Source organism: Rhinatrema bivittatum, chromosome 4 (assembly GCF_901001135.1).
Source record: "Rhinatrema bivittatum chromosome 4, aRhiBiv1.1, whole genome shotgun sequence".
Lineage (NCBI taxonomy): Eukaryota > Metazoa > Chordata > Amphibia > Gymnophiona > Rhinatrematidae > Rhinatrema > Rhinatrema bivittatum.
In genome coordinates, this window is record NC_042618.1 from 253607177 (window position 1) to 253630096 (window position 22920).

Here is a 22920-nt window from a genome sequence, read left to right on the forward strand (position 1 = left end):
GGATGAATTGAGCATCTCTCGTAGTAGGGGTATGCATTCGTTTTCGCCATATTGGCGATCCGCAACGTATATTGCACTAATCGTAGTATTCGTGGGGAAGCGAAACGTATCGCGATTCCCCACGAATACACGAATCTTCACCGAATTATGCGGCCACCTAAATACAAATTTAAACAAGCCCCTCACCCTCCTGATACCCCCCAAGACTTACCAAAACTCCCTGGTGGTCCAGCGAGGGGTCCGGGAGCCATCCTCTGCACTCACACCCTCGATGCTGGTTTCATCATGGCACTGATAGCCTTTGTCACAGGGGCTACTGGTGCCATTGGTCAGCCCCTGTCACATGGCTATCAGCACCATCTTGTGCTCCTACCATGTGACAGGGGCCGACCAATGGCACCGGTAGCCCCTGTGACATAGTATGGGCAAAGGCTATCGGTGCCATTTTGAGTACTGGCATCGGATGGCTGGAGTGCAGGAGGTCGCTCCGGGACCCCCGTTGGACCCACAGGGACTTTTGCCAGCTTGGGGGGGGGGGGGGGCCTCGTGACCCCCACAAGACTTGCCAAAAGTCCAGTATGTAAAAAATGAAAAAATAATTAGTATAAGAGGATATGAGATATTTGTGAGAATAAATATATGTATGTCCTTATGTGTTGATAGATGACTTAGGGAATAGCCATAGCCACTGCAATATTTGGGTACTTGCCAGGTATTCGTTGTAACCTGGATTGGCCACTGTTGAAAACAGTATGCTGGGCTTGATGGGCTTAATCTGACCTGGTATGGCAACTTCTTATTTTCTTATGTTCTTAAGCTATAATGTGCAATTTGTGGGGTTTTCTGCATGAAGGGAAAGCATACCTTCATGGCCTTTTGCATTGCTTAGCTTTAAGACCCAGTATTATATGATATATAAAGCAGTGGTAATCATAAATTAGTCATAACTCAATAAGACACATGAGAGTTTTTGTTGGTTTCCAACTTTTCTCTTTACTAGGGATGTGAATCGTTTTTTAACGATTAAAATTATTGTCCGATAATGTTAATATCGTCTTAAATCGTTATAGAACACAATACAATAGAAATTCTAACGATTTATCGTTAAAAATCGTTTAATCGTGTTAGTGCGCACTAACGGGAGTTAGTGCGCACTAACTGAAAATGATACAAATTGACACTTTCCAGGTCAGTAAAGGTCAGTTAGGAATGACTATGTGTTCCTATTGGCTGGCTGCCCTCTTATCTATTGATATTAACCAGGTTCCCACTGAGGTGATGGTTGGGGGGATGGGAAATGGAAATGGAAACTCAGGAACACTAACAGAAAATGATACAAATTATTGACACTTTCCAGGTCAGTAAAGGTCAGTTAGGAATGAATATGTATTCCTATTGGCTGGCTGCCCTCTTATCTATTGATGTTACCAAGGTTCCAACTGAGGTGATGGCTGGGGGGATGGGAAATGGAAACTGTTGGTACTTGACAAAAAAAGTAATGTGATCAGTCAATATGACTAGAACCTGTGCCCTATTCCTGATACCAGGGGTGTTGTGATCTTCCTGCACTCAGTGCCCTATCCCTGATACCAGCCTGAGACAGCTCCCTCCCTGCATTACTAGTGAGAGGCTGGCTTCACAGACAGGGGGGAGCTGCCTGACCCTCACTCCTGACTTCCCCCATGTCCCAGCCAGTGAATGGTGTGTGGGTGAGGGGGGGGGGGGGAGGATGGTGAAGTCTGAGACAGCTCCCTCCCTGCATTACTAGTGAGAGGCTGGCTTCACAGACAGGGGGGAGCTGCCTGACCCTCACTCCTGACTTCCCCCATGTCCCAGCCAGTGAATGGTTTGTGGGTGAGGGGGTGGGGGAGGATGGTGAAGTCTGAGACAGCTCCCTCCCTGCATTACTAGTGAGAGGCTGGCTTCACAGACAGGGGGGAGCTGCCTGACCCTCACTCCTGACTTCCCCCATGTCCCAGCTAGTGAATGGTGTGTGGGTGAGGGGGGGGAGGATGGTGAAGTCTGAGACAGCTCCCTCCCTGCATTACTAGTGAGAGGCTGGCTTCACAGACAGGGGGGAGCTGCCTGACCCTCACTCCTGACTTCCCCCATGTCCCAGCTAGTGAATGGTGTGTGGGTGAGGGGGGGGGGGGGAAGGATGGTGAAGTCTGAGACAGCTCCCTCCCTGCATTACTAGTGAGAGGCTGGCTTCACAGACAGGGGGGAGCTGCCTGACCCTCACTCCTCCGGGGTATTGTGATCTTCCTGCACACAGTGCCCTATCCCTGATACCAGGGGTGTTGTGATCTTCCTGCATGCAGTGCCCTATCCCTATTAATACCAGGAGTGTTGTGATCTTCCTGCACGCAGTGCCCTATCCCTAATACCAGGGGTGTTGTGATCTTCCTGCATGCAGTGCCCTATCCCTGATACCGGGATGTGTGCAAGAAGATCACAACACCCCCGGTATCAGGAATAGGGCACTGTGTGCAGGAAGATCACAACACCCCCAGTATCAGGAATAGGGCACTGTGTGCAGGAAGATCACAACACCCCTGGTATTAGGGATAGGGCACTGTGTGCAGGAAGATCACAACACTCCTGGTATTAATAGGGATAGGGCACTGTGTACATGAAGATCACAACACCCCTGGTGTCAGGGTTAGGGCACTGTGTGCAAGAAGATCACAACACTCCTGGTATTAATAGGGATAGGGCACTGTGTGCAGGAAGATCACAACACCCCTGGTGTCAGGGTTAGGGCACTGTGTGCAGGAAGATCACAACACTCCTGGTATTAATAGGGATAGGGCATTGTGTGCAGGAAGATCACAACACCCCTGGTGCCAGGGTTAGGGCACTGTGTGCAGGAAGATCACAACACTCCTGGTATTAATAGGGATAGGGCACTGTGTGCAGGAAGATCACAACACCCCTGGTGCCAGGGTTAGGGCACTGTGTGCAGGAAGATCACAACACTCCTGGTATTAATAGGGATAGGGCACTGTGTACATGAAGATCATAACACCCCTGGTGCCAGGGTTAGGGCACTGTGTGCAAGAAGATCACAACACTCCTGGTATTAATAGGGATAGGGCACTGTGTGCAGGAAGATCACAACACCCCTGGTGTCAGGGTTAGGGCACTGTGTGCAGGAAGATCACAACACTCCTGGTATTAATAGGGATAGGGCACTGTGTGCAGGAAGATCACAACACCCCTGGTGCCAGGGTTAGGGCACTGTGTGCAGGAAGATCACAACACTCCTGGTATTAATAGGGATAGGGCACTGTGTGCAGGAAGATCACAACACCCCTGGTGCCAGGGTTAGGGCACTGTGTGCAGGAAGATCACAACACTCCTGGTATTAATAGGGATAGGGCACTGTGTGCATGAAGATCACAACACCCCTGGTGCCAGGGTTAGGGCACTGTGTGCAAGAAGATCACAACACTCCTGGTATTAATAGGGATAGGGCACTGTGTGCAGGAAGATCACAACACCCCTGGTGTCAGGGTTAGGGCACTGTGTGCAGGAAGATCACAACACCCCTGGTGCCAGGGTTAGGGCACTGTGTGCAGGAAGATCACAACACTCCTGGTATTAATAGGGATAGGGCACTGTGTGCAGGAAGATCACAACACCCCTGGTGCCAGGGTTAGGGCACTGTGTGCAGGAAGATCACAACACTCCTGGTATTAATAGGGATAGGGCACTGTGTGCAGGAAGATCACAATACCCCTGGTATCAGGGTTAGGGCACAAGTTCTAGTCACATTGACTGATCACATTACTTGTTTTGTCAAGCTACCAACTGTTTCCATTTCCCATCCCCCATATACTGTCAGTGGGAACCTTGTTAACATGAATAAATAAGAGGGCAGCCAATAGGAATACATATTCATTCCTAAACTGACCTTAACTGACCTGAAAAGTGTCAAATTGTATCATTTTCAGTTAGTGCGCACTAACTCGAGTTAGTGCGCACTAATCGGAAAAAACGATTTTTAACGAATTTTTAACTAAAAAATCGTGCCTAACACGATTTTCTTGCCCTGCCACACGATTTCTATCGTTAAGACGATATGGAACACGATTCACATTCCTACTCTTTACTGATAAGATGAAATTGATGAAATAAAGTTCTATACAGCTGATATATTCTCTTTGAAGATTGTACAAGTACTTCTCAAATAAATTTGTGACTTCTTTAAAGTCTTGTGTGAGTTCATTATGAGAAAAGCAAATTGGTAAAGTCAATACATTAATGATTTCTTCTCTCCCATTGGATATAGGACAAGTATTTGCCTTCCTTCTGAATTCCCTTTAATGGAATGTATCTTACACAGTCATTTTAACTCCTACCTCCTTGTAATTTTCTCCTTGAAATTCCTTAGTTTCCTCACTATCTGAGAAGCACAAGTCCTTTTCCTTCTTTCTTATTATCATGAAGATATATGTAGCTCCTCTTCTCCTCATCTTTTGAAGATATGCATGGATCCAGTTGGGGTCCACTCTAAGTCCCCTCTCCTTTTTCCTTTCCATAGGATGGGTGGAAGTCATCCTCTCATTGGATCTTGGTGATCTTAGATCCCTCTTGCATGAAGTGAACCTCTCCCAGGTGATAGTAGAGCAAAAATTAAATTAGCTTTACTAAGTTGCTGGGTACTCTAAACTTAAAAACATAATTTATTTATTTATTCATCATTTCTATACCACAGTATCACAAACACAAAGCTCAATGCGGTTTACAAACCAAATAGGTACATACATAAAAATCATTAGAACTAACAATACAACACCAACATCACTGTAGTAACCATACTGTCTGTGCACTTAGTGGTTGAACATGCCTACAAATTATCCAGATCTATTTTCCCCAAAGTATCTTTGGAACAGCCTTGTTTTTAGTGATTTTTTAAACGTGGTGGTCATTGCCTCAATTCTTAATTTCTCTGGCATACCATTCTATAGTATCGGGCTTAAGAATGGATTGGAAAGGTGGGAAGAAACTCCCATCCAGGTAACATGCCCCATGGAGACAGAAGTTAATCAATAGAAAAATTAGAGAACTTCATAGGACATGCTGTCTCTCCAAAATCAAAAGCGGAATCCACAGGGTAAAATGGTGCACTGGCTCCAAGTACCAGAGGTACATGCCACTACCATCTTCCACATGAAGGAGCTGTAAACCTACAATGTCATCTTTAGGTCTCTACCCAAACAAAATGGTATATTCTTCTACTTAACTCTAGTAAGGGACTAAAAGGATCCCTACATTAATGTTATATATGCTGTGGCTCAATGCATACAGTTGCGACCTGTATGCATTCTCTTATGAAGGGTTAGAAAAAATGAATTTGATTTGCTAATTTGACTTTATCCAATGTGTAATTGTCTTCTGTGCTTGAGAAAATTTGTACCGGGTCATTAATATTTTGTAGTAACAAAAACAAAAATACCCAGGAAATGTAGGCTTTCAGGTTTTGAACAGTTACAATGAAACAGTGATGGAATTTAGGTATGATGAATTTACTTCCTTATACTCCATTATGTGATTAGTTTTTAAATTCATTATAGAACTCCCCTCAGGTTTCCAAATATTAAGTGAACTAAACTGACATCCACTGCAAGCCTTCAATTTACCTATTGTGTGTGTGTGTGGAAGGGGGGGGGGGGGGGGGGGACGACGACACTGGGAAATCTCCCCAAGAAAAATACATTTTAATAAATGGTCTCAAAATATGCAATTGCTTGATACCCCAAAAATGCATTGGTCCATATTCAGAGGAGTTTGTCCTGATATACTGGGACTTAATGAACAAACCCGGGATCTGAATTTCCTGCTGGTCTCAACTCCCTCAGGTTATTCAGCCAAGTGATTAGCTGGATACAATTTAGCCAGATAACTTGTGGCTGTTCCAGGGGTGTTCTGCAGCTGGCCTAACTTTTCAGAATAGTTTACCTAGATACCTCTGAAATTCCGGTAAGTTATACGGATAACTCTGGTCGTGCCTCAGAGCAGTCCTTACTCAGCTATATTCTGAATATAGTGGGGCAAATTTAAAAAAAAAACCCAACCCTCAAGGTAAGCAGTACTGAACCCCTATGCTCTCACTCGCAAAATAATGTACAAAAATCTTGGTGCTTGGTGCTAGATCTTCTTCCACCCTGCCCCCTCACACTCTTCCAACCTCCTAAATTAATTTTTCAAAAGACTCACACAGTAGGGGCCCCAGACCCCACTACACAAGATATTTAAATTGAAAGACTGGATGCAAGCCCCCTACTCCCCCCATCCCACCCCTCCGGAACCCACCCAGACCTCCCATGCTGGCCAGAGCAATAGAGTCTTACATCTGGCAGTATGTTCCATATGGCTTTGACAACAATGCACATAGCGGGATAAGCAGCTTTTTAAGATTGTTCCGGCTAAGTAGCACTTTTTAAAAAAAAATATCTGGCTATCTTACATAGCTGAATAAGTCCAGAAAGCACTAATTAGATGGTCAAGTAGCATTTTTTAGATTTACCTGGCTAAGCAGCGCCTGCTGTCACTTACCCGGATAAGTCAGAACGTATCCGGAAAAGTGCCACTACTTATCCAGATAATTTCAAACTTGCAGTGTTTGTAGTTTTTACATAAGCGAGCATGTCTGCATGCATATAGCCTCGTATTTTTTAACCTGCACATATCTTTTGCATATAAGCGTATAAAGAGGAGACATAAAGAGTAGGGATGTGCAGAGCAAAATTTTATGTTCATATTTTTTATGTCCGAAAGGGGGTCCCACTTGCGGCCAATATGGACATAAAAAAAATCCAATGAGTTGGGTATATGTACATATGTGCAAAAAAAAAATTTAAACCCCCTCACCCTCCTTAATCCCCCCCCCAGACTTACCACAACTCCCTGGTGATCGAGCGAGGAGTGAGGACGTCATTTCTGCAATCCTTGGCGAGAAGCATGTGATGTCGGTGGCACGTCGAGTGACGCGGCGTCACGTGATTCCCGGCGAGTTCGCGCCGGACGGCTCGTTCGGCCCAAAAAGAACTTTTGGCCAGCTTGGGGGGGCCTCCTGACCCCCTCAAGCTGGCCAAAAGTTCTTTTTGGGCCGAACGAGCTGTCCGGCGCGAACTTGCCGGGAATCACGTGGCGCCGCGTCACTCAGACGCGGCGTCACGTGATTCCCGGCTCGTTCGCGCCGGACGGCTCGTTCGGCCCAAAAAGAACTTTTGGCCAGCTTGGGGGGGCCTCCTGACCCCCCCAAGCTGGCCAAAAGTTCTTTTTGGGCCGAACGAGCCGTCCGGCGCGAACGAGCCGGGAATCACGTGACGCCGACGTCACGTGATTCCCGGCAAGTTCGCGCCGGACGGCTCGTTCGGCCCAAAAAGAACTTTTGGCCAGCTTGGGGGGGCCTCCTGACCCCCTCAAGCTGGCCAAAAGTTCTTTTTGGGCCGAACGAGCCGTCCGGCGCGAACTTGCCGGGAATCACGTGACGTCGCGTCTGAGTGACGCGGCGCCACGTGATTCCCGGCTCGTTTGCGCCGGACGGCTCGTTCGGCCCAAAAAGAACTTTTGGCCAGCTTGGGGGGGCCTCCTGACCCCCCCAAGCTGGCCAAAAGTTCTTTTTGGGCCGAACGAGCCGTCCGGCGCGAACGAGCTGGGAATCACGTGACGCCGGCGTCACTCGACGTGCCGCCGACGTCACATGCTTCTCGCCAAGGATTGCAGAAATGGCGTCCTCACTCCTCGCTCGATCACCAGGGAGTTGTGGTAAGTCTGGGGGGGGGGATTAAGGAGGGTGAGGGGGTTTAAATTTTTATTTTGGCTCAACAATCGCGATTTCCCACATATCGAACATATCTATGTTCGATATGTGGGAAATCCGATCGTTTATGTCGAATCAATTTTTTAAGTAAAAAAAAAATATGAGTTGCGTTTTACTAATGCGGTCAATCCGAATGCACACCCCTAATAAAGAGGTATAAAGAGGAGGCAGCAAAACACTGCACGGAGAGGCAGTAGCCACAGAGGCATTCATGGAGCGGGATGCCAGTGGCCAGTGGTTGGTGTTCCACCTTCACGGAGCGGAAGGATGGAGGGCTGCCATCTCCAAATTAAAAAAAGAAAAAAAACCAACAAAAAAACAGGGATGGGTTCATGGGCTATAGGTATTACCAATTATTAGGCTTATTCAATTACCAATTATTAGGCATTTCAATATTAGATGATAGTTAATGTGACCTTCAAGGCATACTTCACTTTCAATGCATATCCAGCATAGCTCCCTGCTACAACAGCAGGGGAGAAGAAAAACTAATACTTCACGCATACCCAGCATTGCTCTCTGCTTCAAGGCAGGGGAGAAGTAAAACTAATACTTCACGCATATCTCTGCTTCAACGGCAGAGAGCTATGCTGCCGCTTAACCAACTAATCAAACTTAATATTTCAGTTGGAAGCAGCTCCATCACTGCTCTCTACATTAATGGTGGGGGTGAAAGGGAAATAGAACCTAAGGTTACTAAGAGCCAAGAGAAACAGATAAGTATGAGAAAAAAGAAGTGTGAAGCTTGCTGGGCAGACTGGATGGGCCGATTGGTCTTCTTCTGCCGTCATTTTCTATGTTTCTATGTTTCATATGTTACCTGTGTATATGGGCATATGCGAACAGTTTTGAAACTATCCTCCCTGTTGCTGACATTGTCTATGTCATTTCAAACTGAACCACACACTTATATTCCATCAGTGTTGCTGTCATAGCAATGCGGGAAGTGGCCAAAGTGATACAACTTCCGCTCTGGCTGGGCTTGGAAGTTTGAGAGGGTCCATGGAGTTGGAAGGGCGGCAGTGGGGGTTCCAGATGGGATGGGAGGATGGGATAAGGGGATGAGGGGATCCACAACTGGGCTTTCAATATGAATATCTTGGGTGGTGCGTCCTCAGGTCTCTACTACACAAAATTTCTTTAAAATTATTTTGGTAGGTTGTGGGGGGGGGGGGGTGGAGGAGGGATCCAGCATTGTGTAAACATTTTTGAACTTAATGTTGAGGGATAGGGGGCAGGGAGATCAGTATTGCTTGCATTCCATTTTTAACACTTTTACGTAACCAGCTATATACAAAACAGCTAGTTAACTTCTGAATTAGCCAAGTAAAGTTAACGCTACCCGTATAACTTTGGTGCTTGACGGTCTACTGAATATTGGACTCCACAGTTTCTTCTGCTGGTTCATTCAAGTTTTAGTGGGTAAATGACAGTAGAGCTCGGGTATCTGATGCATGGATTAAGAAAGTCAAATTTCTAAATTTGAGAGAAAATTCCATAAAACTAAGCTGGCATACCAATCTTTACACAAAAATAAAATCCTTTGATGCAACACTACAAGCACCATGCACATTACATACGTTTTAGCATAATGCCTTCATTAGGTGTGACCAGCACAGGAGTTCACTCATCTGAAATTGTTTTACTCTATTTTTCATAAAACTGTCCTGGGTCTACCACAGGTATTAACACTGATAAGTATTACAAACAATATACCCGTGTGTTTCAATGAAATTAGTGTTCAATTTTTATTCTTTAACAAACCTTTAAAAACATAAAACATCATCTATTTATATCAACCATACACACCACATTCACTCATACAACAATAGACTATTAAAATCTGACAATACAAACTTGTTACACTTTAACAATACAACAATATTGCAACATTCCCTAATTTACAATGTAAACGTACTCCTCATTTATTAAATATCCCAATATCCCAATTTCTACCTCTACTACATTTAACACAAGTTCCTTTACTATTATAAACAACCATTTGTAATTGGAATTCCTCATTAAATTGCTATTATTATTTTCATGTGATTCATAAATTGCATCCCAACACAATCAATATTACAATTTCTTTACTTGCATCCCATTAGAGTTCCTTATTAAGTTGCTGTTCTTTTTTTCATAAATTTCATAACTTGTATCCCAACATAATCAATATTACAATTTCTTTAATTGCATCCCGACAGGAAGCTCCTGTTTCTCCCGTTGGTTTCTTCAGGGGATTTTGTTCACACAATGATTTTCACTCACTGAAATGCTGAAATTTGGGCAGTGCTGTTGAGATTCATGAGTGAAAATCATTGTGTGAACAAAATCCCCTGAAGAAACCAACTGGAGAAACAGGAGCTTCCTGTCGGGATGCAATTAAAGAAATTGTAATATTGATTATGTTGGGATACAAGTTATGAAATTTATGAAAAAAAGAACAGCAACTTAATAAGGAACTCTAATGGGATGCAAGTAAAGAAATTGTAATATTGATTGTGTTGGGATGCAATTTATGAATCACATGAAAATAATAATAGCAATTTAATGAGGAATTCCAATTACAAATGATTGTTTATAATAGTAAAGGAACTTGTGTTAAATGTAGTAGAGGTAGAAATTGGGATATTGGGATATTTAATAAATGAGGAGTACGTTTACATTGTAAATTAGGGAATGTTGCAATATTGTTGTATTGTTAAAGTGTAACAAGTTTGTATTGTCAGATTTTAATAGTCTATTGTTGTATGAGTGAATGTGGTGTGTATGGTTGATATAAATAGATGATGTTTTATGTTTTTAAAGGTTTGTTAAAGAATAAAAATTGAACACAAATTTCATTGTAATACACGGGTATATTGTTTGTAATACTTACTCTATTTTTCAACATTGTCTCCCTGTGGGAAGTTACTTAAATATATTCCTTGAAAAATCAGATGTCTAATAAAGTCAATAGAAATTCATTCCTCAATTTTTATCACACAGTCAAAGTGTATTTCTGCCAGAAAGATAAATAGATCATAATCGTCACGAAGACTTCTGGGTTTTAAATAATTTGATTTCTAAATTCATAAAGCTTTTTTTCTCCAGTAATAATTTTTCTACTTTCTTATTGCTTTAAAGAGGGAAGAAGGGTATGTGAACAATGGCATAGGAACAATTGTTTAGGCCCCAGTGCTGGCCCCCTTTCCACCCCTGAGAGTTCTGAGTTGGCCATACAGCATAAGGATTTCTTGGAAAGAAACTTGGACTAAAACAAAAGGTGCCTTTCTAACATCTTTATGATTCCAGCTTTTAACCCTTTTGTTTGAAAAAGAAGTTCTAGCCACCTTTCTTTTCCTCATTTTGGGTTACCTTTTGGAAACTGGGTTTATTTTTACCCTCTGCCTGAGTTCCCAAGGACCCAGTGTTTTATTCATATACACAAATGAACCTGGGCATGTCCACACATATAAGACATAATCTATATTACATAAAAACTCATTTTGGTTTGACAATTCATTTCACAGGCCATAGTTATTCATCTGGTTCATTTGAAACACAAAAAACAATATTCAGTTTTTTTTTGTTTGATTTGCTTTACATGAAAGTCAAAGGGGAAAGGTCCAAGACTGGACCTGGGCCTAAGCTTAGGCCCAACATTGGGCCCTGAACTGAGGCTGGTTTTTACATAAGCCCAATACCAGAGCCCAACTTAGGCCGGGTCCCATTTCTGGAGCCTGGGCCTAGGCTATGTAAAAGTCTGAGGCCTAGGTTTGAAGATCCAGGAGCAGGCCTTCCGGCAACTTCTTTCTTGATCCAACAACTAAAAATGACGTTCTCCACCTGGAAAACACACCACAGTGACTTAACTGTGGCATCTTTCTTCAGAGTGGACAGTGCCATTTTTCTTTATGGCCTCGCAAAGGACTTCAGGCCTAGACCTGGACCTTAGCAACTGAGACTTAGACCACGGCCTAAGCCCAGAGCCTAGCCTTGGTAATGGGATCCTGCCTTGTCCCAGTCCCAGGCCTGGGTATAGGCCTGGGTCATGGTGACTTGGCCCCAGAGTTAGACCTGGGCCTAGACCTCAGGTCTAGATCTGGGCCTCAGTAACTGGGACCTGGCGTCAGGCCTAGGCCTAGCCTGGCATCGTACTCATGCCTAGGTTTCAGAAACAGGACCTGGCCTCAGGATGGTCTCTGGTATTGGGCCCGATTATTTATTTATTTTTTTGCATGATTACAAAAGTACTTGAAAATTTTCAGGCATTTTTGTCCAAGGCTAATTTTCATTTTTCATCATTCATATGAACCGAAATTGGCGTTATTCATTGTATTTTGCATATTCATTCAAAACAAATGCACATCCCTAACACTGAGCAGATCTCTGACAGATAACACCTTGCTTTGATATAAATGAACTACAATTTATCTTTTTTTCAGAATGGATACAATTGGCTAGAATTATCCTGACCTTCTTGAAATATTGATCCATCATATTTATAATCTTCTTTGATAATGGGCAATCCATCTAACCCTTTCTCCTCTTTTCTCCTTCCATTTTTCTGAGTTAATAAATCTTTTTATTCTCTGCATGGGCTTGTTTTGCTAATCACAAAGAAGTTGGTAATTATAACTCTCCCCCACCCCTAATTCAAGAAAACTATTAAAGAAATCACATAACTTTCTCTCAACCAAAACAAATGTTTGTTGCAAAATATCTCAATACACTCACATGTAATAGCAAACAAAGATTCTATAAAGGGGTATCCTAAAGTCAGCTACTTACTTGATAATTTCCTTTCCTCTAGTAAGGGCAGGTCAGTCCCAATGAGTGAGATGGAGATGGAGCAAGAGCTGACGTCATGGCTATATAGTCCCTTTCCTACATCAGCCCACCAGTATCCTCTTGAAAAGCCAAATTGTGGACAAAACTGATTATACTTGAACAAGGCAGGCAGGGAGATAGACTGATTCAAATGAAATTCTGAAACCACTTATGGGAAAAAGGAGGGCACAGACTGAAGTTGAACCGTACCCAGAGTCATACAGAGAAAAGGCTCGTGGCAGGAAAGAGCCTGCAGCTCAGAGACCTGAAGTGCTGATCAGATTGCTATCAGAAAAACTGTCTTCAAAGTAAGCAGCTGCAAGGAAAGAATATGTAGCAGTCAAAAGGATGGACCTACTAACAACTCAAGGACCAAGTTAAGGTCCCACAGAGGCACCGGAAGCCACAACGGGGGACAAAGATGCGAGAAACGGGCCCTATATCAAACCAGGGCTGCAATTTGAACCTTCAAGGTGTTCAGGACCAAACTCTTAAGCAAACCCTTAAGCAACCCTTAAGGAGTATCCACCTTGAGCAGTCTCAAAGGTCCTCCAAACTCTAACATAGGCTAGAAAAGTAGAACATTTCTGGGCCCAAAATAGAGTGGAAATTACCCCGCTTCAACAACTGAGACCTTTCAATGGCCAAACCATAAGACAGAATCTACCTGGATCCTCATGTAGAATGGGTCCCTGACATAACAGATCAGTCAGAGATGGTAGCCTGAGGGGACTACCTACCAGAAGCCTCTGGAGATCAGCATACCATGGCCTTCAAGCCCCATCCGGAGCCACTAAAAGGACAAAGTTGGTTTGACGTGCAATCTTCTAGTCCAACCTGCCTATCAGAGGCCAGGGTAAAAATAGATACAAAGGGGCGCTGTGTGGCCACTCCTGAATAAGAGCGTCGATGCCCATTGATTTTAGGTCCCGCCTTTGACTGAAGAAGTATGGAACCTTTGCATTGTTGAAGGTCACCAATAGGTCTAGATCTGGTAGGCCCCAGCTGTTCACGAGGAGTTGAAAGGCCTCATCTGCCAGCTCCCATTCTCTTGGGTTCAAGTTTCTCCTGGTGAGGAAATCAGCTCTGATATTATCCTTTCTGGCAATGTGAAAGGCGGATATGCTTAGGAGATGCTGCTCCACCAATACCATGAATGCATCTATCTCCTCCTGTTGACTCTTGGTTCCATCCTGATGATTGATGTAAGCTACCTTCGTTGCATTGTTGGACATTATCTGAACTGCCTGAGTCTCTATCTGCTCGATTAACTGCAGGCACGTCAACCGAACCACTCGTGCCTCCAGTCTGTTGATGTACCACTGCTGCTCTGTTGCATTCCAGCACCCTTGCACTACCAACTTCTGACAATGAGCCCCCCAGACCTGGAGGATCACATCTGTTGTACCAACCAATCTGGCATTATCAGGGAAATTTCCTTCCTGAGATGATTCGCGTGTAACCACTAGTCCAACTTGGATCTCACTTCTAATGGAAGGAGCAGCCTCACTGCCTAGTTCTGCAACTGTGGACACCATCATAAGAGCAGTGTACACTGAAGAGGTTGCACAATGTGCCCTTGCCCAGGGAACCTCTTCTAATGTGGCAGCCATCAACCCCAGGACCTGTAGATAAGACCACATGGTCAGACAAACAGAGTTCTTCAGGGACTGAACTCGCAGCATCAAAGTGTGGATCCGAGACCCCGGCAGAAATACTCTGCCCTGCCTTGTATCGAATCAAACCCCGAGATACTCCAGGGTCTGAGATGGCTGCAGATTGCTCTTGGCCAGATTCACCACCAAGTCTAATTCCTGTAGCATGGAAACCACCCTGTGGGAAGCATGAAGACTCTCTTCTACTGTCTTAGCTTGAACTAGAATGCCCTTCTTGCGAAGGGCCACTGCTACCACCACCATGACCTTGGAAAAGGTCCAGGGTGCCATGGCTAGTCCGAAAAACAAGGCCTGGAACTGGTAATGACGTTCCAGGATAGCAAATCAAAGGAAATGCTGATGTTCTTGAGGATGGGAATAGCCATTATGACCGAGTGCACTGTTTGCATCCTGAAATGTGTTACTCGTAGATGTTGGTTGATGCCCTTGAGATCCAGTATGGGCGGAAATGACCCTTCCTTCTTGGGCACAGCAAAATAAATGGAATAATGGCCCATATTTTGCTGCGATTCGGGAATGAGAATCACCGCTTCTACTTCTACCCTCTTCTGAGAGGACTTGCATGGAAAGACCATGAAGGCATTCAGAGGAATGCAAAGAAATTAAAGAGCATACTCATCTTGAATCACTTCGAGAACCTATTGATCCAAAGTAATCTGGACCACCAGTGATAAAAACGGGATAGGCGACCACCTATCTACTGCATCACCAGGTGAGCCCACAAACCTTCATTGGGAAGAACGAGGGGCTCCACCTGTGGAGCCTGCATCCTTTCGAGGTCCTTAGGGGGTGAAAGCACTGAGACCTGTGTAAGGGACAGGACCTCTGGGAAGAACCTCCCCTATAAGGTCAAAAACGCCAGTAGTTTCGAGAGCGGCCAGTCACCCGAAAAGACCAGGCTATGGGTTTCTTGTCCTCTGGCAATCAAGGCACCTGGGTCTGTCTCCATTTACTTGCCATTTTTTCCAATTCACTACCAAACAAAAGCGAGACTTTGAAGGGCAGCTTGGTAAGATTGGACTTTGAAATAGTATCTGCAGGCCACTGGCACAGCCACAATGCCTGCCGCAATAACTGAAGCAGTTCCTCTGGTGACTGTGTATACCAGGTCACAGCCCACATCAGCCAAGAAGGTGGTCCCCGGTCCTACCATAGATACAAGATCGACCCAGCGCCACCAGATTCTTGACAGACCTAAGGTAGCCTGAGCTGCCAAGTTGCAACAAGAAGTAATTTGCAAAGCCTTCCGCAATGCCTCAAAGGCTTGCTTTAAGGTAGCCTCAATCCTCCTATCCTGAGCATCCTTCAGTGCCACAGCTTCCTCTACTAAGATGGTGGTCCATTTCATGACAGAACACACCAAGGCATCCACCTTAGGGAAACACAACTGCTCTCTGGCCTGCAGATCCAAGAAGTATAAACCTGCCAAGATGCATCCCCCTTTAAAAGATGCCTCTGGCGCACTCTATTCCATATCAATCAACTCCTGGATTGCATCCAGGAGGGGGAAAAAAATCAAGAAGCCTTGCACTGGGTGACCAAAATAGGATCCTTGTTTTGCGTCCCTAAGGAGTCAGGCCCAGCCACTTTGAGGGTATTCAAAGTCTGAGAGTTCAAACCTGGCAACTCATCTCTCTGAAAGAAATGGAGAAGAGTTATATGGCTTCAAATCTGGGGAAATGTCCCCTTCCTCACCAGGAGAGCCATCCCCATTATTATCGGTAACATTATGATCTACCTGCATTTGAGCTCTGTCAGACCACACTGCATGATGGCACTTGACTGTGGAGATAGGCGGAGGAGCACTCAGAGTACATGGAGCCACTTTAGTAGGTACTGCCAACTCAGAAGACTGGCTCTATAGAAATGTCTGCAAATCCTGGAAGAATTCTACCCAGGAAAAGAAGGATGGGTCTATTCCAGGCCCCACTGGCCGGAACCTGATATTCTGAGAGCTAGTGTCCCCTGAGGACTTGACCCATGGAGCAAGCAAGGGAGGGAACATCCCTGTTGTGTCTCTCTTGGTCCTACTCTCCTGAGACTGAGGAGATGGACTATTGCCGTCAAAATCAGAAGGAAGCAAATCTCCCTGAGCATCCAGGCTGTGCTGACCCAGGCTAAAAAAAAGCTCCAGCTGAATAGCCCTAATGTGGCATGCAGCATAAATAGATAGGCGCTTAAACCTCTTCACTACGGGCACCATGGCCGTAAGCTTGAGGACCGATAAAGGCTTGTGCCTAGATTATCTATGTGTATAAACCATGCCCAAACTGGACACACAAAAAATGTGTGTCCAAGCACATGCATCTAGGCTGCTCATCTAACTGGGTGCCAACATTGGATGCCTAGTACTGACGCCTAAGCTGGATGTACAAGTTGTGTGTCCAGAAGAAAGAATGCCCAAATTGGATGCCCAGGTGAGAACGGACGAATACATGGATGTGCAGGCACGTGCCAATGGCCTTCAGCAAAAAATGGCTACCACGCATCGAAATAGGAGAATCCTGGGAGCTGGGCCCAGCAAATGGCTGCTAACCCTGTCATGCCTGCACTATCTCCTCATCTATTAGAAGTCCCCAGAGATGTAAGTGGGACAACTGAACGTCAAGGAAACAGACCCTTCTCCTACTTTCTTCCTTTTAGCTGTCTATTTTTTTTTTTAAGTAAAAAAACTTTTACCTGAGCTCGGCTCTCCCTGGCTGAGAGCAGGAATGGGTCCCGGTTTTGGTGGGGCGAGGGCTAAAACCTTCACCACCAAGCCTTTCTTGGCCTGCAACTGCTAATTCAAATTTAGGTCCATGCCAGTCATGGTTACCGGACTGAGGGTACTATAGTGAGGGAGGGACCGCATGGTATCACCTCAGGAGCAAGCAGTGCTACATAGATATCTCGTCTTTCTGATATCTCCTTTCCACTCTTTCTTCTTTTTTTTTTTACTCACAAGCAATCTCCCGAAGGGAAATGCATGTCCATTATTGCTGGAGAAGGAGAATACTATCAGGCTGATGTCAGAATGGGACTATAAAGCCATGATATCAGTTTTTGCTCTGTCTCCATCTGCTGGTAGAGGTGCATAATCCACTCATTGGGCCTGACCTGCCCGAATGCTAAGGAAAGACTTCATACCTTTAATGGGCAGTGCTGGTCCTCTCATTGATATACCCCAGACAGTCAATTTTTATAAATTGTATGGGGCGGATTTTCAGAGCCCTGCTCGCCTAAATCCGCCCAAAACCGGGCGGATTTAGGCGAGCAGGGCCCTGCGCGCCGGGAAGCCTATTTTACATAGGCCTCCCGGCGCGCGCAGAGCCCCGGGACTCGCGTAAGTCCCGGGGTTCTCGGAGGGGGGCGTGTCGGGGGCGTGTCGGGGGGCGGGCCCGGTCGTGGCGGCGTTCCGGGGGCGTGTCGGCAGCGTTTTGGGGGCGGGTACGGGGCGTGGCTACGGCCCGGGGGCGTGGCCGCGCCCTCCGTACCCGCCCCCAGGTCGCGGCCCGGCGCGCAGCAGGCCCGCTGGCGCGCGGGGATTTACGTCTCCCTCCGGGAGGCGTAAATCCCCCGACAAAGGTAAGGGGGGGGTGTAGACAGGGCCGGGCGGGTGGGTTAGGTAGGGGAAGGGAGGGGAAGGTGAGGGGAGGGCAAAGGAAAGTTCCCTCCGAGGCCGCTCCGATTTCGGAGCGGCCTTGGAGGGAACGGGGGGAGGCAGCGCGGCTCGGCGCGCGCAGGCTATACAAAATCGATAGCCTTGCGCGCGCCGATCCAGGATTTTAGTGGATACGCGCGGCTCCGCGCGTATCTACTAAAATCCAGCGTACTTTTGCTTGAGTCTGATGCGCAAGCAAAAGTAGGCTGATCGCGCTTCTTTTAAAATCTACCCCTATATGTGTAAATAAAACAGCCTGATAGCATAAAATTCTCAACCGATCACTAGTGCACATATAAAATTTATAAAAATTGACTGTCCTGGGTATATGATTGACAGGACCTGCACCGCCTGTTAAGGATTTGAAGTGCTTTTCCAGCTTGCTGATACCCCTTCATAAAATCATTGTTTGTTATTACATATGGGTGTACTGAGATATTTTGCTACTGACTTTTGTTTTGGTTGAGTCATCAATTTAAAGAGGTAGTGGCACTAGGAATTATTGAGCCACAACTTTCTCAGACATATATCTTCATCACTGACAATTCTTCTCATTGCTAAGAAATTATAAATAATGAAGTCCTTTCTTCAATAAATCTGGATTATAGCTATCAAAATGCAAGAGAATCCCAATCAGTATATTTTTAAGAGTAGCATCATAACATAATTCCATGATGTTTAAGAAACATCAAGAAATGTTACTACAGTTATACTGAAATGACTCTCAAATCTGATATTATTATTATTATGTCAGAGTGTTTTTAATGACTGATTTGTGCTGTATTATTTGTGCATGTTATACTTTGTAACCTACCCTGTACTATTGTATAGAAAGTGGCGGGATCTAAAATAGTTCAAATAAATATATAAATATTTGGATGAATGTCATTCATGTATAAAGTTTATTAAAGAGGTTTCATCTCTTATTACATTTCTGTAATAAAATGTATGGGTTTTATAAAAAAAAAATCCCTAGAAAGGTTTCCATATGATGGGGTTAAACTAGCCCATCTTCTAGAGATGTAAAAATGTATTTAAGTGTGAAAATTGTTTTTCAACTACTAATTCTAACAGCTGTACCAGAAAATTTACCAGCGGATACCCACATCATCCATCAGTTCTATCCGCTTAAGCTATCAGTGTATAAAAATGGAATATCCATGGTAATCGGAAATATCTTATTTCCCACTTTGTTCAATAGGAATATTTTATCGATATCTGTTATGTCCCTAAACAAAGATCTTAAATTCTGAACCAAGAGCTGTATGAAGACTGACATGTGGACAGTGGCTGTGTCAAAAATCCATTACTACTATCGAGATGGAAAAATCTTGCACACCTTGTGCCTGGCCCCTGGGTTTCCGAGAAAAGCCACTGCTGAAGTTGTGGCACGCAGCAGCCTCCTGCCCCAGGAAGTTAGGGAAGGAAATAAGTGGAGGGAGAAGGAGTGAATTAGAGGGAGGGAGAAAATGAATGGAAAGGAATGCAAAACCCAAAAAGGCAAAACAAGCAAAAATAAATGAAAAAATAGAAGGAACTAAAATTAAAAATTAGGAAAATAGGAAATTATAATAAGAAAAAGGATTTTGCCTTGGTTCATAAACATTTTGATTGGTGCCCACATTTTCAAAATCTGTAGTCATACTACAAATTACAGGGCACCCAGGAGGCTTGATAATATCCTCCTCACAGTTTGATCAAAATTTAGTTTTGGGGTTGGCCCAATGCAGAGGATCTGGGTCAGGTCTTCTGCTCCCGAGGATTGTTGTTGCTGCAATGATTTTACTACAATTAAGTTGGAACATAAAATAAGAGAAATGCCACTGGTATGAAGGCTTATGCTGCTGGATCCTAATCCCGATTTTGGCTAAAATAGAAGTCCACAAAAAGGAGAAAAATACTGGGCATCACCCCATCCCAGAAAATTGTTCTTCCATTGCTATTCAATCAAGCTGTAGCAATATATTATAACATCAGCTTTCATTTGGGGCTTTAAAGTGGAGTCTGGATATCCTGTATACTATAAAATAATGCAGCCACCTCAACTGAATGTTTTTCAGTCTTTTTCGAACCTGGAAGTGTTTAATATTTTCCATTAATGCAACTTATTTACACACAGACACACACACACATCTATTATATAATTTGTGTGTGTATGCTGATACCATGAAACCAAATAGTTTACAAAATTCATTCTGCTAAAATTCAACAGTTTTACAGACACTAATTGACTTTGCATGATTCCCTGCTCCATACCAGCTCCAAACTGTAGATAAGATTTGTAGTCGCTGCTTGCTTACAATAAAAAAAAAAAAAAAAGCCAATTACTGGAGGAGAGTGGAGACCTAAAAGAAAAGGAATTCATTCAGGCTATGTGCCTGAAAAGCAATTCAGACTTTTTGGATTACGTCACTTGTAGCAGTCTGTGATTTGTTCCAATTGATGTCATTTGTTCATAAAGCCATTATTTGAAAGGGCACTGCAACTCATATGTACTTCTTTCTCATCCCTTCCCCTGAACATACTAACACCTGACATCTCAAGCAGACTTAAAACTCAAAAATGTTATGAGGCCTGATATCCATATTTTTAAAAAAAATTAAACATCAGACTTCAGGAATAAATTAATAGTTCATTAAAAAAAAAGAGAGATGCTGCCTCATCAGAGAAACTGGAATAGTTCTTGTCCTCCTGCTCATGCAATGACCTTGGACAACTCAGATCAGAGCGTGTGGGATTTAGTAACTCTTTTCCTGAATGGATGGGGGATGAGGTAATGCTATTCAGAGAGGCTGAGCACTGAAACATTACATGGAAAACTCAAATATGCCAGCCCCAGTTCTAATCTCTGTAATTATATTTAACTGGGTCAATGCAATTTCTGAACTTCAGCTACTTGCTTCTATGCTGAAAGATAAAGTGCCAGAGTTCCCAGGCTTAGTGGATTTCACATTGACACTAGAAAAAGCAACCCCACAAGGCTAAAAAAGGGACTTTGAACAGTGTATAAGCTGCGCATCATGTGATTACATAGAACTAAAGATTTTCTGATTGCAGACTTGCCGGTAAACCTTTCCACCTCCAACTCCTCATGGCATGGCAAACATCTAAACAACTCACCCACGATTCCCTGCTCACCTCCTATGTCTAACACAGGAGAAAGAGCAGCAGCTAATTTCTTAACATGATTAACAGATTTCCAGCACATTTTTAGATCTCCAAGGACTGTAAAATGAATATGCGGTGATGTTTAAGAAAAGCAACACGTCATGTTGAAATAGATTGAAATCATTTTAGGAGGTCAGGGAAAAAGCAGGGCCTTTTATGCCTGAAAGAAGAGCCAAAAAAAAAGGTTCCTTGTGTCCTGTTAAAACTTGACGGAAAGCATTTCCTTGAAATTAGCGGGTTAAAGAACCAGAGCAAAGAGGCTCTGCCTTGTGAAAAGCAGAAAGTAAGAGAAACAATATCAGACATGACCAATAACATTCTGTGTCATGATCAGGATTATCCAAAGGCTCAGCAGTTTGTCTTCAATAAGATTTCCACAGTCCTTCATGACAAATGCTGGAAGCCAAACAATTATTTGGCAAAAGTATTTTTTTAGGACGCCACACATGCATTTTAGTATTTCATTTATTCAAAATAAGAGCCATTTATACAGGTTTATGCATACCATCTAAGAAAGAGAGAAAATTTAAGTGGGGGTGTTTCCGAAGTAATTAAAAACTCTCCAACAATTTGTTATTGAATGAAGTCCAAATTTTAAACAAACAAAATAACAGGCTTATAAGGATATATAATATAATATAGTGGGGGTTTAATAATATTCTTACCTTTCATATGCTTGCTGGTTGTCAGAAATTCCAATTTGTGTCTTGATCTAAATAGAATAAAATAAAATAAAACCTTAAGCAGCAGCATATGCAAAGAAGACTCAGATTAGACTATAAAATCTTAGAGACAACAAAGATGGCATGAACAAATGATATTTGTATTATTATTTGACAGGATGATTAAAATAGTAGCAACAAAATCATTATATTGAAACGTTTATTTTTCATTATGTGATCTCAAAAACAGTGACGTTATTCACACCATTAGACTATCCAGAATAATAAGTGATTTGCTTTATATTTGTGATTCTATCTCTCTGCAGTATACGTTGCTTGTGTTGATATTAATTGGTCTGTGTAATTCTTTTTGTCATCTGACAAGAGCAATTGTATTGTATTAGGAGGAATATAAGCATTTTTAACTCAGTAAATAAATACATAGTCATTTGTACTTTTTGCGGATAATAAAGGACTGGCATGTTCAATAATTTAAACTTCAGAAGTAGAAAATAAGAAACTCGACATCCCATTTTGAGGTTTAGAATTCAAAAGCTAGTTGCCGTCATTATTCTGAAGGTTTTGATGTTACAAAAGGAGTTGTCTTCATGGGAACAACAACTAATAAAGTTTCTTCTCCAAGTCAAACACTTATGGATTACATGCTGGGAATTGCTCAGATGCATAAAACAGTTACGGACAGATTAACAGAAGGAATGGAGCTTTTGTTCCAACTTCTGCCACGCACATGGAAACTTTAGAGGAAGAATTTAAACATGCTAAGTTTGAAATCCTTATCTTCAAAACAGCGCTGATAAGGCAGGCCAATATCCTTGAAATGCTTTCCTTTTCTTACCAGGTCTTAGCTTACCTCCCATGTTCAAGAAAAGCAAATGAAACCAGGGTAGCCTGGAAATCTGAAATCTTTTGTGCACAGTCTTACTTCTCTGCCTTCTTTTCCGTTTTGCTGCCATCTACTGACAATATTTTTTTTAGCCAGTGGAGAAAAAAAAAGCCATCACAAATGTCTCCTGTTGAGTAGAAGAACTGTGAAACTCATTTTCCGTGTTTGAGGCCAACCAATCAGACACTATACTTCCAGGTCAAATATTTTGAAAAGCTACAAACTAT

General features: G+C 43.5%; 1 long non-coding RNA gene across 1 annotated transcript in view; it reads right to left on the bottom strand.

Annotated features, from left to right (window-relative positions):
• The window catches only part of LOC115089496, a 123210-nt gene extending 100547 nt beyond the window's left edge, over positions 1-22663 (bottom strand). Inside the window, exons 1-2 of the long non-coding RNA XR_003856116.1 lie at positions 22646-22663; positions 21793-21839 (exon numbers count right to left, since the gene is read on the bottom strand). This is a non-coding gene — a long non-coding RNA (uncharacterized LOC115089496). The remainder of the gene's footprint in view (positions 1-21792; positions 21840-22645) is intronic.
• Positions 22664-22920: the final 257 nt, after the last annotated feature.